This window comes from Cyprinodon tularosa, unplaced genomic scaffold (assembly GCF_016077235.1).
Source record: "Cyprinodon tularosa strain WSP-4 unplaced genomic scaffold, ASM1607723v1 ctg264, whole genome shotgun sequence".
Taxonomy (NCBI): domain Eukaryota; kingdom Metazoa; phylum Chordata; class Actinopteri; order Cyprinodontiformes; family Cyprinodontidae; genus Cyprinodon; species Cyprinodon tularosa.
In genome coordinates, this window is record NW_024038968.1 from 53,136 (window position 1) to 71,736 (window position 18,601).

Consider the following 18,601-nt stretch of genomic DNA (forward strand, 5'->3'; position numbering starts at 1 on the left):
TAAGCTGATTTAACACATCGGCGCCGGAGCAACATGTGAGCGGGCATTCAAATCAAAAGAAGAAGGACCTGCTGAACACAAAGGATGCTGGGTATTCTGATGGTTTGAGAAGTGCAGTCATTAACCAAGCGCCGGGAAAGGACACGGCACACGGAGAGTCCACTGATGGCGGATCAACGGCTCGCCAATCCCAACGCTCTGCTGCTTCAGACAGACTCTTCTGTTTGGTACCAGCTGCTTTCTAAAGGTTAATATGAGACAAACTGTTATTTTACTTTAGATACGCAGCCACAATTTAGCAGATTTCTAGTTAAAGAAAAACAGGAAATGCTTTAAATTGACGGTAAACGATGAATTAAACTAAACTCCTTATCAAATCACTACTCTCTATAGTTGAAAGCATGCATTGCAGATAAATGAACAGGTCTAAGATTATGGAGAAGTTTAGCTGCTAACAACTAGCTACACACAAGGGCAGATTTAGGAAATTTGGGGCCCTAGGCAAAGACGGGCAGGGGCCCCTCTGAATGAGAAGACATCAAACAGCCCCATTCTCCAGATAGAGAAATGTTAATAGAATAGACATCCATTATCTGTTCTAGGTTGTGTCCCTCTCTTCTTGTTTTCCTCTCTATGGCCCCGTCCACACGAAGTCAAACCCTGGCCTAAACGCACAAATTTTTCACCAAACCAGCCTCTCATCCACACGAAGCCGGCGTCTCGGGGGTCTGTAAACGATCTTTTTTTTATTCAGCCTTCAGAGTGGAAAGATTTCGAAACGCCGTTTTCGCGTTTCCATCTTTACGCTCTAACCGCATATTTTTTTTTACACGCATGCGTCATAGCGTCGCCTCTACACACGCATGCGCGAGACAGGATCACAACAACAATGGCGCCGTTGCTGCTAATGCTACTCACCCTGCTGTCGGGCTTACAACAGAATCTTCTTCTGGAATATCTCCAGGAAGAACAGAGCAATATCGACCACATAGTTCAGCACCTGAATTTGACTGAACCACCAAAATGGACCCGCAGGGCAACCATGTATAAATATTAGTGCGCATGCCCAACATTTCGTCGCCTATTTTTGCTTTGGCACCACAGCGCCACTTACAGGCCTGGCATACATTTTGCAGCGTTTTCATGCATTCGTGTGGACGATCACATTTATTTTACGTCTCCGTCTTTAAGACAAACGTTCTGGAAAATATTAGCGTTTCGTGTTCGTTTTGACTTCGTGTGGACGTTTTGTACTCGGCTGACTTTTCATGCTGTCTCTAAAGGAATGAAAGATTTTTTCCAAGCACTAAGCTCACTTAGCTGATTGCTCCTTCCTGTGTTTCCAAAAAGGCCAAAGTAAATAACCCAGTCCTTCTTTTCACTGTAGACAAGCCATGATCTGCTTATCTGTTCTCCATTTTTCATTTGGATGAAATAATAGCTGCATGAATCATGACAGCAGACAAGATAGAGGAGAGCAGGAGGCGGGGTTACCAATCTACTCGCTCTGGAGAGCAGAGTTCGCTGCTTTTAGATGTTGTCTCCAAAGTCTCCAGTAGCAGAAAAAAGTCTCTAGATTTGGCGCTAGGAGCTTTTTAGAAATCAAAGTGCTAGAGGGGTCTGAAAAGTGGCTAAATATAGCGACTAAAGCGCTAAGTTGGCAACACTGCTCTTTGCATGGTTTGTTTTCAAATGGTTTGCTGCTGTCTGTTTGGACCTTTCTGAACATGTGCAGCAAATGGACTGATCCAATATGGTGGACACTGAAGGGGGGGGCTGAGACACACCTAATATTATCAGCGTTCTGATGGCATTTTAGCTAAAGGATTTTTATCAAAGACATAATTAATGTGAACAAATAAGGAATATTTGCATTAACCATACATGTAAACTGAGTTTTATTGGGACCCCAGGAACTTGTAGTATTGCCTAATGGTAAACCCCCCCCAGCTGCAGGCCAGATTCTGTACCTTGTACTCTGCTGCTTCCAGCCTGTGTAGAAAAGCTGTTCTAGAAAGCACAGTTCAGGCTGCAGCTCTGCTAAAAGACTCCAGCTGAGTTTAGGGTTTAATCTGCTGCTGAAAGCCGGTTTGAATGGATCCTGTAGTTGGGTTTGCATGTTTCCTAAAACTCAATGAGCCGTAGCATCCTCACTACTGCCTGCAGGTATAGCTGGTGTGTTTTGGCAGCTTTTGCTTTCAGCAGAGCAGGAAGACAATGGTAAAGGAAAAGAAACTGTAGCATTCCTGCTGTCAGAGATAAAGTTGGATACGTCCTCAGCTCCACGTCTAAAACACCACTGACCTAGAACAGCCTCCATAAGGCTGTGAAAAGCTCAAAGGACTTTAGTTTAAAACGGTTAACATGAGGAACTATTTCTTGGGTTCCACCTGGTTTAGTTAAAGCAGGAATTTGACCTGCTGCCGGAAACCAAAGAACATGAAGCTTCTGTCAAAGTTACCTGGAATCAGAGAAAACCTGAAAAGGTCAATGAGAACCAGAGCATCATTATGGATGCATGATCAGCCAGTAACACATTAACGGCCTGTTTCATAGCTGGCAGCTAGCGTGTGATGAGCACTGCACTGAATCATTTGAAATGTTTGCGGTCTTCCATTAAACAGGAAGTTAGAAATGTCTGCAGAATGGGAACGATCCACGACGTGCTGCATCGTCTGCTCAATTTGTTTCTGCAATCCACGTCACAGAAAAATCCAACGATGATGAAGAGCGGCTCTTCAAGAACAAAGACGCAGCAATCAGTTTCTTCAATATTTAAACTTTTAACTGCTAATACCGAAACTGATCCGATTCCAGAGCCGTTTCCAAAAAAGTGACAGAACAAACCACGAGACCAATAATCCAAGTTTGAAGACCTTCCTCAGCTCTGCACAGTGGAAGACGTTCGTCTGTTTCAATTTGCATGTTTTCTAAGCAAAAACAAGAACTCAACGCTATTTCTGACATTTTGAACTGAAAAAGCTTCCTGGATGGGAAGAGAAACGTCTTTAAACTTGGAAACAAAGTCCAGTGGATTGTTTTTAACTTTTTTGGAATGAATCTGACCTGGATGACTGAGAATCTCAAAACAGCACCAGAGCTCTTCTGACTTTGTTAGCGTCAGCATTAATGAGGATTAATTTTTTTTTTTTGTATGTTATAGACGCCTGTTTTATTACATATTTCTCTGGCCATGTATATTCCAGCATCCAGCTGCCATGCACGTGGGCATTGTCAGTTTCACTATAGCTCTGGTGAATTTCAATGGTGAAGTCCTCTGGAAATCTTCAATAATTGTTGTTGATTGCAGATGTGTCTAGTACGGAGGTCTTCAACAGGGGGTCCGTGACCCCTAGGGGGTCCTCGGAGGTACTGCATGGGGGTCACGAATGTTTTGGTTGATTAGACTTCTTTTTTTCCATTAAATGAAATGTCTTTAAATCCACATTAACATGAATTCATCACACTGTAGTAAACAGATAAATGGAGGCTGAAGATGTCTTTCAGATATCAATGCCAGTGGCGGTTCTAGACCAAATGTACGAGGGGGCCAGGAGGGGGCCAGCGTGTTTTCATGGGGGGCACAGAAAAGCAAAAAATAAAAAACAGGGCAAGGGATTCAAATATATTAAGAGAGCTGCATGAAATGAAATTTCTATTCAATTAGGTTTAATTATTGAAATTCTAGTTCTTGTTAGATCAATAGACATTCATAAATTTGAAATTGTACATATTTTTAACTTAATTGGAGTTAAAATTACGTTTTTTTTTTCTTAAAATCTGAATTAGAACTCAAGAAAAATGGATGAATTCTGCCGTAAAAATTAGAGGAATTTGTTTTGAAAAAAAAATAAAATTTAGCAGATGAAAACTGGGACGCTATCGCAACACCACTGAAGCTATAACTTTATTGTTTTTAAATTATTAGTAAAACAAAACTTGTATAGAAAAAAAAATAGATCCCAAGGGCCTATCAGTAATCATGTCTGTTCCAGCAAATATCATCATTAGATTTTCTTTGAATACTATGTCTTCAATACAGGGGCCAGGACATGATCTACAGGGGCCCTGGCCCTCGTCGGCCCCTGTCTAGAACCGCCTATGATCAATGCTCACATTCAGTGACACACAGGAGCTCTTTCAAGCTGGGCACCGTTTCATTCACAACACCTGTCCCATCAACCTGGAATCAGAAATACTTTAATAATCCCAGGGAGGGATTACTTTAGTTACATTACTCCATCTGTAATAGAGTGACTATAGGACCAGTTTGATAGAACACTATTTCATACAATATTAGGGGGTCCCCGCTCCATCTCGCCATCGATTTGGGGGGGTCCTTGGCCTGGAAAACGTTGAAGACCCCATGTCTAGTAGTTCCCATTGATTTAGCTTGTAAAGCGGGGAGAATGGCGCTAGGCTTACCGCACCGTGACGTCACTGCTGGAAGATGGCAGGAGGGAGGGGCTACTATAGTAACCCCTCCTATTTTTATTTTTTTTAAACTGATTAATGTTAAATTCACCACAAACGTATTAGTTTTAGGTATAAATAAGGTTCCAGTGATTATTCCTTGCTGACCGGACTTTTCCTGTAATGACCTTTGAAGTCCCTGATGAACAGAGACGTGCTTCATCAGCCATGCTTTGAGATCATCTGAGGCGCATAATCTACCAGTTTATCGATGCAGGTGTTCCCAGCAACCAAAAGGCTGCCCAGTATCACCAATATGACCAGTGTGGAGCCCACCATCTGCTCTGAACTTCAAACATGGGCTTTTCCCCCTCCATAGAAACTCTCCTCTTTCTCTCGTAAAGAGAACCCCCCCCACCGCCTCTAAAAGAGATTCAGTGGTGGGGGGGGGCTGCTGTTTGGAGAAAAAGGGCGTTTCTACGGAAACAGAGTTCACTCTTCTCATGGTTTCCACTGGACAACATTTCAAAGTGCTGCTTGTTGTCCTGCTCCTGTGACCTGCGGGGAAAAGCCTCCCTTGTCGCTCCGCAGTGAACGGCGCCTCTCAGCAGCCATCGCCGGCCAGTCGGCCGCAGCTAAAGCAGATTTATCTGAGATATTCTGATCAAGGATTAATGTGGATCCTGTCAGCAGGATGTATCACTGTAATTACAGGAACGTAAATCCAGTAGAAAAACCAAACAGGTTCCAGTTTCACAAAGTTTCTGTGAACAAAGCAGCATGGAAACAAAAGGCAGAGAACATTACCTCTGCAGCCGCACCCACTCACCTGAGGAGACTGAAGGAAGCAGCAGCCGTTTCTCACTGGCAGACCGGGAGGCAGACCTCCCCCAACCTCACATCCCCCTCCCTCCTTCAATAGCTGCTCCTTCCAGCCTCCTCAGCAACAAAAGACACAAAGGAGAAGGGCTACTTTCCCTCGTTACCTCCCCACACCCACTGCTTCACAAAGCTGACCGTGCACACAGCATTGCCTCCAGAAGGAACATTCCAGAACTGAGCCAAAATCAGCTGACCTGGATCACCTCGGACCTCTGAGGAGTTTGCAGAGCTGCATGCAGGTGCATGAAGGCATCTCGACAAGCTGGATTCACTCTGCATCCTTTAGGCGGATAAAAAGTGGTGGACACTTTTAATGAGGTTCCTTTTATGGACGGTTTAAACAGATGATTCTAAATTATCTGTAAACGCTTTATAAATCATTCAAAAGGTGAAGCTGAGCAGTTCGCAGCCAGATAGTGAGCTTAATCACTGCTTATATTCACCACGTCAAGTCACCACCTTACAACGGATTCATATAAAAACACTGAATGCATAATAATCTCTTAGGAATGATTTATAAAGTGTTTATAGATTCTTTAATATCACATCTTTAAAGCTTCTATAAAGGGAACCTTATTGTCTAATGGGACCTCAAAGTAAAACTATAAAAACTTAAAACAAATAAAGTTTTATGTTTATTTAAAGTTTGGTGTCTAAAATACTTCCTGGTTTGTTCAGATCAGAAGATTTTTAGCTGCCAGTCGAAAAACAGGAGCTTAGTCGATTTGTGTGTTGCATGGCTGGCCTGCAGCAGGTGATGACTGATGTCGTTCCCACAATGCATTGCTGCTTAGACAAAAACTACGGCCATGACTATCAGAAAAATTAAATGTCTCCACTCTTAAGACGTTTTTTCTTAGCTCTGCAAATGGAGCATTCCAGACATGAGCAAAGATAACATCCGCCTTTTATCTAATCTTAATCTGAGGTCTTATTAGTCTCCATTAAAACGATTAGAAGCTGCTTTAAAACAGAAGAGAGGATTAGTGCTCAGCTTGGAGGATTTTGTCTTTGAGAAGGGATCAAAACAGCAACAGCAGGATGTGTATTTGTGGAAGGAAGATTTTTACCTCTTCATCTCCTCTAAAGAGCATTTACTAACTAACAAATATGCACAGGCCGGTGTTCTGTCAGATGAGCATACCCATAGTCAATACCCGTTTATCCCTGTAGTTCAATTCTATTCAGTTTATTTCTATAGCTCCAATTCAACAACACATGTCATCGAAAGGCACTTTCCAGTTCATCAGATCTTCCACTTAGATTGATTCAAAGTTTTCTATCTAAGGAAAACCAGCTGATTGCATCGACTCATTGACTCTTCAGCAATCCCTCACACTAAGCATGCTTGTAGCGACAGTGGAGAGGAAAAACTCTCTATGAACAGGAAGAACCAGGCTTTAGTTTATCCCTATAATTTTATATGAAACTAAAGGGATAAACTACACTAGAAACTAGACTTTCTAGATTTTAACTACCTCAACAGGTGTGTATCCCTTTTGTCGTGTCCCCATCAGACAGAGGTTCCCATCAGACAGAGGTTTCCATCAGACAGAGGTTCCAATCAGACAGAGGTTCCCATCAGACAGATGTTCCCATCAGACAGAGGTTCCCATCAGACAGATGTTCCCATCAGACAGAGGTTTCCATCAGACAGAGGTTCCAATCAGACAGAGGTTCCCATCAGACAGATGTTCCCATCAGACAGAGGTTCCCATCAGACAGAGGTTCCCATCAGACAGAGGTTTCCATCAGACAGAGGTTCCAATCAGACAGAGGTTCCCATCAGACAGATGTTCCCATCAGACAGAGGTTCCCATCAGACAGAGGTTCCCATCAGACAGAGGTCCCCATCAGACAGAGGTTCCAATCAGACAGAGGTTCCCATCAGACACAGGTTCCCATCAGACAGAGGTTCCCATCAGACAGAGGTTCCCATCAGACAGAGGTTCCCATCAGACAGATGTTCCCATCAGACAGAGGTTCCCATCAGACAGATGTTCCCATCAGACAGAGGTTCCCATCAGACAGATGTTCCCATCAGACAGAGGTTCCCATCAGACAGAGGTTCCAATCAGACAGAGGTTCCCATCAGACAGAGGTTCCCATCAGACAGAGGTTCCAATCAGACAGAGGTTCCCATCAGACAGAGGTTCCCATCAGACAGAGGTTCCCATCAGACAGATGTTCCCATCAGACAGAGGTTCCCATCAGACAGAGGTTCCCATCAGACAGAGGTTCCCATCAGACAGAGGTCCCCATCAGACAGAGGTCCCCATCAGACAGATGTTCCCATCAGACAGATGTTCCCATCAGACAGATGTTCACATCAGACAGAGGTTCCCATCAGACAGATGTTCCCATCAGACAGAGGTTCCCATCAGACAGAGGTTCCCATCAGACAGATGTTCCCATCAGACAGATGTTCCCATCAGACAGAGGTTCCCATCAGACAGAGGTTCCCATCAGACAGAGGTTCCCATCAGACAGAGGTTCCCATCAGACAGAGGTTCCCATCAGACACAGGTTCCCATCAGACAGAGGTTCCCATCAGACAGAGGTTCCCATCAGACAGAGGTTCCCATCAGACAGATGTTCCCATCAGACAGAGGTTCCCATCAGACAGAGGTTCCCATCAGACAGATGTTCCCATCAGACAGAGGTTCCCATCAGACAGAGGTTCCCATCAGACAGAGGTCCCCATCAGACAGAGGTTCCCATCAGACAGAGGTTCCAATCAGACAGAGGTTCCCATCAGACAGAGGTTCCCATCAGACAGAGGTTCCCCATCAGACAGAGGTTCCCATCAGACAGAGGTTCCCATCAGACAGAGGTTCCCAATCAGACAGAGGTTCCCATCAGACAGATGTTCCCATCAGACAGAGGTTCCCATCAGACAGAGGTTCCCATCAGACAGAGGTTCCCATCAGACAGATGTTCCCATCAGACAGAGGTTCCCATCAGACAGATGTTCCCATCAGACAGATGTTCCCATCAGACAGAGGTTCCCATCAGACAGAGGTTCCCATCAGACAGAGGTTCCCATCAGACAGATGTTCCCATCAGACAGAGGTTCCCATCAGACAGAGGTTCCCATCAGACAGAGGTTCCCATCAGACAGAGGTTCCCATCAGACAGAGGTTCCCATCAGACAGAGGTTCCCATCAGACAGAGGTTCCCATCAGACAGAGGTTCCCATCAGACAGAGGTTCCCATCAGACAGAGGTTCCCATCAGACAGAGGTTCCCATCAGACAGATGTTCCCATCAGACAGAGGTTCCCATCAGACAGAGGTTCCCATCAGACAGAGGTTCCCATCAGACAGAGGTTCCCATCAGACAGATGTTCCCATCAGACAGAGGTTCCCATCAGACAGAGGTTCCCATCAGACAGATGTTCCCATCAGACAGAGGTTCCCATCAGACAGAGGTTCCCATCAGACAGAGGTTCCCATCAGACAGAGGTTCCCATCAGACAGAGGTTCCCATCAGACAGAGGTTCCCATCAGACAGAGGTTCCCATCAGACAGAGGTTCCCATCAGACAGATGTTCCCATCAGACAGAGGTTCCCATCAGACAGATGTTCCCATCAGACAGAGGTTCCCATCAGACAGAGGTTCCCATCAGACAGATGTTCCCATCAGACAGAGGTTCCCATCAGACAGAGGTTCCCATCAGACAGAGGTTCCCATCAGACAGAGGTTCCCATCAGACAGAGGTTCCCATCAGACAGAGGTTCCCATCAGACAGAGGTTCCCATCAGACAGAGGTTCCCATCAGACAGAGGTTCCCATCAGACAGAGGTTCCCATCAGACAGATGTTCCCATCAGACAGAGGTTCCCATCAGACAGAGGTTCCCATCAGACAGATGTTCCCATCAGACAGAGGTTCCCATCAGACAGATGTTCCCATCAGACAGAGGTTCCCATCAGACAGAGGTTCCCATCAGACAGAGGTTCCAATCAGACAGAGGTTCCCATCAGACAGAGGTTCCCATCAGACAGAGGTCCCCATCAGACAGAGGTTCCCATCAGACAGAGGTTCCCATCAGACAGAGGTTCCCATCAGACAGAGGTTCCCATCAGACAGATGTTCCCATCAGACAGAGGTTCCCATCAGACAGAGGTTCCAATCAGACAGAGGTTCCCATCAGACAGATGTTCCCATCAGACAGAGGTTCCCATCAGACAGATGTTCCCATCAGACAGATGTTCCCATCAGACAGAGGTTCCAATCAGACAGAGGTTCCCATCAGACAGAGGTTCCCATCAGACAGAGGTTCCCATCAGACAGATGTTCCCATCAGACAGAGGTTCCCATCAGACAGAGGTTCCCATCAGACAGAGGTTCCAATCAGACAGAGGTTCCCATCAGACAGATGTTCCCATCAGACAGAGGTTCCAATCAGACAGAGGTTCCCATCAGACAGATGTTCCCATCAGACAGAGGTTCCCATCAGACAGATGTTCCCATCAGACAGATGTTCCCATCAGACAGAGGTTCCAATCAGACAGAGGTTCCCATCAGACAGATGTTCCCATCAGACAGAGGTTCCCATCAGACAGATGTTCCCATCAGACAGAGGTTCCCATCAGACAGAGGTTCCCATCAGACAGAGGATCCCATCAGACAGAGGATCCCATCAGACAGAGGTTCCCATCAGACAGATGTTCCCATCAGACAGAGGTTCCCATCAGACAGAGGATCCCATCAGACAGAGAATCCCATCAGACAGAGGTTCCCATCAGACAGATGTTCCCATCAGACAGAGGTTCCCATCAGACAGATGTTCCCATCAGACAGAGGTTCCCATCAGACAGAGGATCCCATCAGACAGAGGTTCCCATCAGACAGATGTTCCCATCAGACAGAGGTTCCCATCAGACAGAGGTTCCCATCAGACAGATGTTCCCATCAGACAGAGGTTCCCATCAGACAGAGGTTCCCATCAGACAGAGGTTCCCATCAGACAGAGGATCCCATCAGACAGAGGATCCCATCAGACAGAGGTTCCCATCAGACAGAGGTCCTATCAAATAGTGCATCTCTTCAGATCGTAGCAGAGGAGATAAATCCCTCAGAGAACCAGGAGTTAAATGTTGCTGGAATTTATAAGTGAGCAGTGAGGTTTCTTCCTACAGCAGGAAACTAGGAGCAGGGCTCTTCTCCAGCTGCTAGCAGCGTTCTAGCTTCTAATGCAAAGTTAGTTAACATTCAACTCTGAAACTGTTTAAAGGAATAGTACACCCAAAACATGATTAGCCTTCATTTTCTACTCACCCCCATGCTGAACAACACTCTGGAGTACTTTTTTGATATCTCAAATGCATCTGGAGATCTGGGAGGCTTCTTGCTGTCTGCTGACATTCAAATAATGGAGGTCTATGGCACCCGAGGCAGAAAGGTCCATAAAAGTCCACAAAAAACGTGTCAATATTCCTCCATACTGCTCGTCCAATGTATTCCAAGTGTCCTGAGTGGGTAGCGTCCAGAATTTACTCGAAACGAAGTCATTTAGAATGTTTTTAGAGCATAAACAGTAGTGTATAGGATTTCCTGAAAGCGCGTTCACGACGCTACAGAAACCGCGGCAGACCAAACCAGATGAAAGTGCGCATTCAGCGTCTGCTCTGCCAATAATGCAAGCGTAGAAGAAGAAATGTGCTGTTTACCTGTGCAAAGAAAAAAACAACGAAAGAAAAATGTCTGAGGACTTCAGTGTTGAGGAAGAGCATGAGTTCTTTGCCGAGCTGAATGCGCTGGTTTGGTCTGCCGGCTTCCGTAGCGTCGTGAGCGCGCATGTGCGCGCTTTCAGGAAATCCTATATTGACACGTTTTTTGTGGACTTTTATGGACCTTTCTGCCTCGGGCGCCATAGACCTCCATTATTTGAATGTCAGCAGACAGCAAGAAGCCTCCCAGATCTCCAGATGCATTTGAGATATCAAAAAAGTACTCCAGAGTGTTGTTCAGCATGGGGGTGAGTAGAAAATGAAGGCTAATCATGTTTTGGGTGTACTATTCCTTTAACAGCTCATCTATCTGTGGATCTACCAACATTGTAGGGTCTGATTACACTCTGCAGACCACCATATATTTGTGTCTATTTATAGAGTAAATACAGCAGACCTTCACAATAAGAGCGCTGAACTTTATATAACTTAAAGCTCATTTAAACAGCTTCATCATCTGAATAAAGGTCTGATTGTTCAGTTTATAAATGACTTAATTTATTACAGAAACATTCTGGGTGTGTTGGTCAGAGGGTGACCAAACCATTTATAATATTAAAGCTACTAACGACGACCGCAGCAATGCTAACGATGATGCTGGAGTTTAAACCCTGACGGTCCCACTGCTCTGGTTTGATAAAGGTTTGTTGGTGGGAGAGAAGAGGACAAGGAAATTATGTACGAGCATCTACGTCTATGTAGGTTCCTTTCTTTTCTTTTTAATAGGATACTGCTGCTGATGGGGTAAAGGTCTTTTGAGCATCGCGGTTTTAGTTGTTTGGTTTGTTAGGCTCCATCTTGTTAATAACGTTTCTTTAACCCCTTACGCCCTGAGGGTCTTTGAAGAAACTTCCTCCTGAATTTACGTATTTGAATTAAAGCAAGTTCAGCACCCAAACTATAAATTGGAAATACAATTGTTTGTATTTTCAGGTGGAACCACTATTTTAAATGTCTGATTTATAGGTGATTAAACAAAGAAAAAATGACAAACATTTAGCATCGCCAATTTTTTCCAAAATAAACAAAAAACACCATGAAAGCCCATTTGAAACTCTAGATTAACCTCAGATTTTATAGATCGACATCTTGACTATAAGTCAGGCTAATTTGGAATAAAGAGATTTTTCCACAAAGGTGTTAAGCATAAGGCAAAGCCTTTGCTCCTTAGATTTAGCCGTTGTTTCATTGAAATGTACCAATAATATCACCAAACTGAATAGAAAATAAGAATAACAGAGCAGCTATTGTAACGCATGCGGGTTACATCACCCTAATTGGATGCACAATGACCTCCGACCCTTCCTTGGAAAGGTCAGCCTCTAGTTTGCAATGATGTGAGCCATTAGGGGGCGGGGCTAAAAATGAATACCTGCTGTTGCATTAGTCCTGCAGAGTCACACGAAAGGTGGAATTTTAAATCTCGTTTTATTTGTTTACACAGCTATAAAACAAAACGTATTTATGAAAAACAGTTTTGAAACCCGTTTTAGAAATCTTAAAGCCCTATTTGATCGGCGCGTGGATAAAACACCATGTGACTGTGCTTTGGCCATTTCTACGAATAGATAAACATCTGTTGGTGTCAGCAGATATTTATCTTAAGGGGTTCATTTGGCAAAGCCAACGTTTGCACAGCCTGTGGATCTGAAGGACTTCAGCACAATGCTTCAGTTAGAGGGCTTCATTTGTCTGCATCATCATCATCATCATCATCATCACCACCACTTTAGTCTGGCTTAGGTGATGCAAACAGCTGATTGTACCGTATTTGGAAAACCCCAGAAGCAGAAGGTTTGTTACCCAATCCTTTACATTATGTTGAGCAGGTGATGAATCTACACCTGCGCCATGTTGGAAGAGTAAACCATGAATCACGTCAACAAGTCCGACCCAGGGTACAAAATTACAGATTTATAAAACCATCTTTAACATATTATTGCTGTTTCTTTTCTCATTTTCCAGCTAAATAGTAACAAGTTTGAACGTTTGGTCATTTGTTCGCCACAATTCTGGATGATAACTTCCTTAGACTTAACTTTCTTAGTTTTATAACAGTGGTAACAGTGTTTAATTTAACTATGCATCATCTTGAAAAACTATTTATTTTGGTATGTGGTGAACAACAAGTTGGGGCAGCACCGAGTCCAACCACAAAGAAATTAATGGTCTCGATGAAATTATTAGCAGGTCATGGTGGCGAGGGGGAGAATCATGGGAACCATCAGGACATTCTGGCTTATTTACCGTCTGGAGCTTGTTGGATAGATACAGTCCTCTGACAACAACAGTGACCTATCAGGGCTGGGTCTTCTGCTGGAGGGTCTCGGCAGCCGTCCCTCGGACCTCCCTCCAATCAGCAGATGTGTTCAATTAGCTGATTAGGTTGCAACACCACCCGTTTCCCCAAATATTTACATTTTTCCACACAATTGTGCTTTTCAGAGACACCAAAAGGATTTCTGTTTTGAGTTATAATCCCAGATAAAGATGAAACAGAGGGATGAAGTAATCACTATATAATGAATTGAAGTATCAGCACATTTTAGATCAGGGGTGGGCAATTCCAGCTCCTGGGGGCCGGCATCCTGCAACTTTTAGATCCATCCTTGGGCCAACACACCTCAATCAAATGGCTGAAGTATCTCCTCAGGTAGCACACTCTTCCTCCAGTTCCTCTCAATCATCTAATTACTTGATTCAGGTGTGTTGAAGCAAAGGCATGTATAAAAGTATCAGGATAGCGGCCCTCAGGAACCTGAACTGCCCACCGCTGCTTTAGATCTAATGACAGAGCTCACAGCAGTAAAGTAAAAATGAAACCTAAAACCTTTGACAATATGAAGGTTATTCTCTGTCCTTCATAAACCTGAATCTAAAAGACAAACAGCCCTTTGAATCCAGCAGTCGGTAAACCAGACAGACCTAATCTAGAAAAACCCTCTGAAACGATCATTCAGTCCCACTCAGGCTCACAATAAGCCTGCAAGTCAATGATACTGGTCTCCTTTTGAAGTTCTGGGGGGGCAGAGTCCGCTCAGGTGAACCCACTTCAGCGCCTTCCACAAACACACCTGCTGCTGCTGTGAGCGGACACCATCGCCGCGGAGGCGTGGGGGCATAAAGCAGACTCTTATGGGTTAATAATTCACGCTGGCACACAGCACTTGATCTTCATGGAGGATTTAACTCTTCAATCTCCTGCACATTCCAGAGCAGCAGCGCCTGCATCCGGGCCCCTGGGAATCCACCCGGGAGCTTCACCAGTGCCCCAATTTTCAAAGAAAATCCTCGACTGTCCTCAGATTTGGATCATTACAGAAATCTGATCACGAACGTGGAGTTTTATTCCGACTTGCATCGGGTCTGGAATTCCTATCTCATTATGCAACAGGCTGGGAGAGCGTTAGGAATCTAAAAGCTCCTCTACTAGCAACTTGAATAGGGTTTCCATTAACTGGCATATGGCCCATTTTAGTAAGGATCACAGGCAGATGTCCTAGAGATTAATGGCAGTCTAATAGGTCGGTGTTCCAGTCTCAGCAAAAGGTCAGAGGAGAGGATTTCATCTGATGATATACGTCACATTTCATGGTAGAAAAAGACAGAAACAGGAAACGGTGATATTGCTTTAATCCTTGGAAATGGCACCATTTGAAGAGGAATGGTAAGGAGTTAACAGATGTTTATACATCCTAATCCCACACACATATAGAACTGCTCTCACAGCGGGGAAACTAAAGCCTACCCTGGATGGCCTTGCATTCATTTTGGGAATAACACTGAGCTCTGTAGGCCGTACGGATGATGCAGTCTGCAAAGACTTTCCATCCACCTTTGGTATTTAGCTGGAGCAGTTAGAGGTTAGTGCGAGAGAGGCAGCACACTGTAAAAACAATCTAGAAATATGTAGAAAATGACTAAGTGTATTTTCCCTCATTTGAGCCGGTAAATAAGAATATAATTAGATAATATGCAACTGAAATAAGACAAGTCAATTATTTTTCTCTAATTCTAAATGGAAATTGTCTCGTTTGGCAAAGCGTCTCACTTGCCTCCTCGATTAAAGAAAAAATGCACTTATTTTAAGAAAAAAATGACTTGTTTAGATTTACATTTTTTGCAGTGTGAGCAGCGTGGAAAGGGCCCCAGTCCATCATGGAAGGGGCCCCCAATGTATGTGTATAGACAGGAAGACAAAGTGTGATAACCCGTTAGACCTACGTAAAAATATCACACTTCAATAATGTTCATTAGAATGGAGAAACCAACCGGCAGTATTTAAAAAGTCTAACACATAAAAGGAACTCCATCACTATCTGCTGTTTTTAATTCAAGTTAGCGCACATGAGTTAGCGCGCATGAGTTAGCGCCCATGAGTTAGCGCGCATGAGTTAGCGCGCATGAGTTAGCGCCCATGAGTTAGCGCCCATGAGTTAGCGCCCATGAGTTAGCGCCCATGAGTTAGCGCGCATGAGTTAGCGCCCATGAGTTAGCGCACATGAGTTAGCGCCCATGAGTTAGCGTACATGAGTTAACGCGCATGAGTTAGCGCCCATGAGTTAGCGCGCATGAGTTAGCGCCCATGAGTTAGCGCGCATGAGTTAGCGCCCATGAGTTAGCGCCCATGAGTTAGCGCGCATGAGTTAGCGCCCATGAGTTAGCGCACATGAGTTAGCGCCCATGAGTTAGCGCACATGAGTTAGCGCCCATGAGTTAGCGTACATGAGTTAGCGCGCATGAGTTAGCGCCCATGAGTTAGCGCGCATGAGTTAGCGCCCATGAGTTAGCGCGCATGAGTTAGCGCCCATGAGTTAGCGCGCATGAGTTAGCGCGCATGAGTTAGCGCCCATGAGTTAGCGCCCATGAGTTAGCGCGCATGAGTTAGCGCGCATGAGTTAGCGCGCATGAGTTAGCGCACAGACTGTCTGTATAAGGCCAGGCTACACTGTGGGATATAATCAATCATCATCCGCAGCTACGGCTCAAACTGTACGACTAAGCCAAACGGTTTAAAAGTTCAGAGCTTATGATGTTTGTTAAGCTGTACGGACCGATGCTCTGATGCGATCTACCTGCTCACACTACAGGTCGGACTCCGCACCAAAAGATGGCGCCGAACAGAATCGTCAACCTGGAAGAAGAGGAACTGCCTAGTTTCCACATGCGCAGAGTTTAAGGTTCTGGTAAATCGGCTTGTAGCTCTGCTTCAACAGCAGGATTTGTTCATGAACACCTAATGACGGCTGACTGAATTTCAAACATGTCTGATTTTCTGCCGGCCTTACGATTCCGGACCAGGAGGTGGTTGTCGCCCGTCGGATCGCCCGTCGTTACCGCCTGTATACTACACGATGTATGACGCACCATGAGGCTGAAACGCTCGCATGAGATGCAAATCGACCCACTAAGGGCATAAACGTACAGTGTATGCCCAGGCTTAAGCTTGGTTTTACTTGACGCGTCCGTGACGTCTGCAAGACCAAATGAGGCCATTTTGTGCTTCCACGCCATCCACACAGGAAAATTTGCAACTACGTGGACGGATCCACATGAAAAACATGGCGAGCGAGCAGCAGCTCCTGCTGGCGAGGCTTCGGTAATGTAAGCATCTAGAGAGATCCCGTGATTTAGCTAATAAATACATGCAGTACCCCCTAGTGGCAAGAGGGAGAATTAAAAAATAAATCTATCAAAAAAATTTGGCAAAATGTATAAATTTCTTAGGAATATTTTTGGAAATGGTTTTGACTTTTATATTATACTATTACGTGTATTTGGATTTGTTATCGAATTATTTTGAGGCCTAATCAACACACGTTCATGGATGATATTGTTGTCATGGCAACATCAAAGCTAGTGATAACGGCAGCAGACTAGTAGATGCACAAAGTCGGATGACAGAAATGAGGAGGAAATACGGCACAGAAACGCATTTCGGATTCGTCCGCTCATGAGACACTTCATCTCCACCACCTCAGAGCGCAGCGGACATATGGACACCTGTAACCATGGCAACCCGTAGGAGCATGGTGCCGCCGTGCACTTTCATATCTATATCTGCAGTTAGGCTCATAGATCACTATGAAGTCACTTCCACAGCTCCCCCCCGTCCTGGTGGAAAATGACTTCCACCAGGACTGAATAGATATCACTGCTATCAACAGATTTTTTTAAAACTCCAGGAAAGAAAGGAGTGTCGCTCTCGGAGGGTATGAAGACGCTTTGATAAATTTTTAAACAGCTGTGTTTTCTGTAAGCAGCTTGTAGTGTGTGCTGACTGATGCATTCGGATCAATCAGACATGGAGGTACCAGGAGCCGTTCTCTCACACCGTCAAATGATGTGCGTCCTTGCTGGTGTTGAAGAGATCTGGTGAGAATAGTTTGCATAGAGCGCTTTGTTTGTGGAACACAGCAGACCGATGACAGCCTCTTTGGTGTCCCTGCAGCTGCTCCCGTGGAGAACCCATCATCCTGAACCATGAGGACAAACTGGGACCTGGGGCCAGTTGTGGATGACGACCCCTTAAACCACTTTCCTTGCACCAAACACACTGGAGCATATGTGCTGCTTGGGGTCAAAGGTGTTACGGTTTAGTTAAAGTAAAGTGAGTCGGTCCCTGAACCCTACTGGTGTAGAGGGAACCAATTCTTCATCTCTGAACCGTTAGCGTGGAAAAAGATGGGTCTGCAGAAGCTGAGACAGAAACCACCACAACAGGAAGTCAGAGAGGCTTATAGCTTCCTTTGCCGAAGAAAGATGAAATATTGATTGTTCCTTAAGGGCTCTTTAAAAAGCAAAAGTCGCTGATATTCAGAATCCAAACTTCTGAAAGTTCTTTAAATCTGAAATGATTCCATCCTGTTCAATAAATGATCTGTGTTTTTAATTCAGAGTAATTTTCATGTGAATGTGCTTTACTGGAGGCATCCATGTTTGTCAAAGAACACTACTGCCACCTACTGGTTAGTGACGTCACGGTGCGGTATCGGCTGTTGATCAAGTCCTAGTGCTGTATCTGGTGTTTGTCACAACGCGCTATTATCCAAGTCATCTTGAAAACATTCTTCTTCCAAATGTTGGCTACATATTACGGGTTTTTTCTCTGGCCAGAAGTTCGATGGCAAATCCTCCCTCTTCAAGTTGGCGATTCAACGACCAACCCGTCCGTGGAGGATCAGGAATCAGAAAGGTGGAATAACTCTTTTTTTCCACTTTTACCCGATGTATTCCAGCATCCAGCTGCCATGCACGTGGGCATTGTCAGTTTCACTATAGCTCTGGTGAATTTCAATGGTGAAGTCCTCTGGAAATCTTCAATAATTGTTGTTGATTGCAGATGTGTCTAGTAGTTCCCATTGATTTAGCTTGGAAAGCGGGGAGAATGGCGCTAGGCTTACCGCACCGTGACGTCACTGCTGGAAGATGGCAGGAGGGAGGGGCTACTATATTTGGGCAAAGATGGCCGCTCCCAGACTCAGTGATCACAATGAAAATTATATATATTTTTTTTTACTGATTAACGCTAAATTAATTAAATCACCGCTATCGTATTAGTTTTAGGTATAAA

At 44.7% G+C, this 18,601-nt stretch overlaps 1 protein-coding gene across 2 annotated transcripts in view; it reads right to left on the minus strand.

The window, feature by feature from the left end:
* The window catches only part of LOC119786081 (plexin-B1-like), a 75,613-nt gene that overhangs the window by 50,796 nt on the left and 6,216 nt on the right, over positions 1-18,601 (minus strand). Inside the window, exon 1 of one of the 2 annotated variants that reach the window (XM_038289169.1) lies at positions 5,243-5,340. The exons of the other annotated variant lie outside the window; for it this stretch is intronic. The gene's annotated coding sequence lies outside the window, so the exon portion shown is untranslated. Of the gene's footprint in view, positions 1-5,242; positions 5,341-18,601 lie in introns of those variants that run through there. 2 annotated transcript variants of the gene reach the window in all.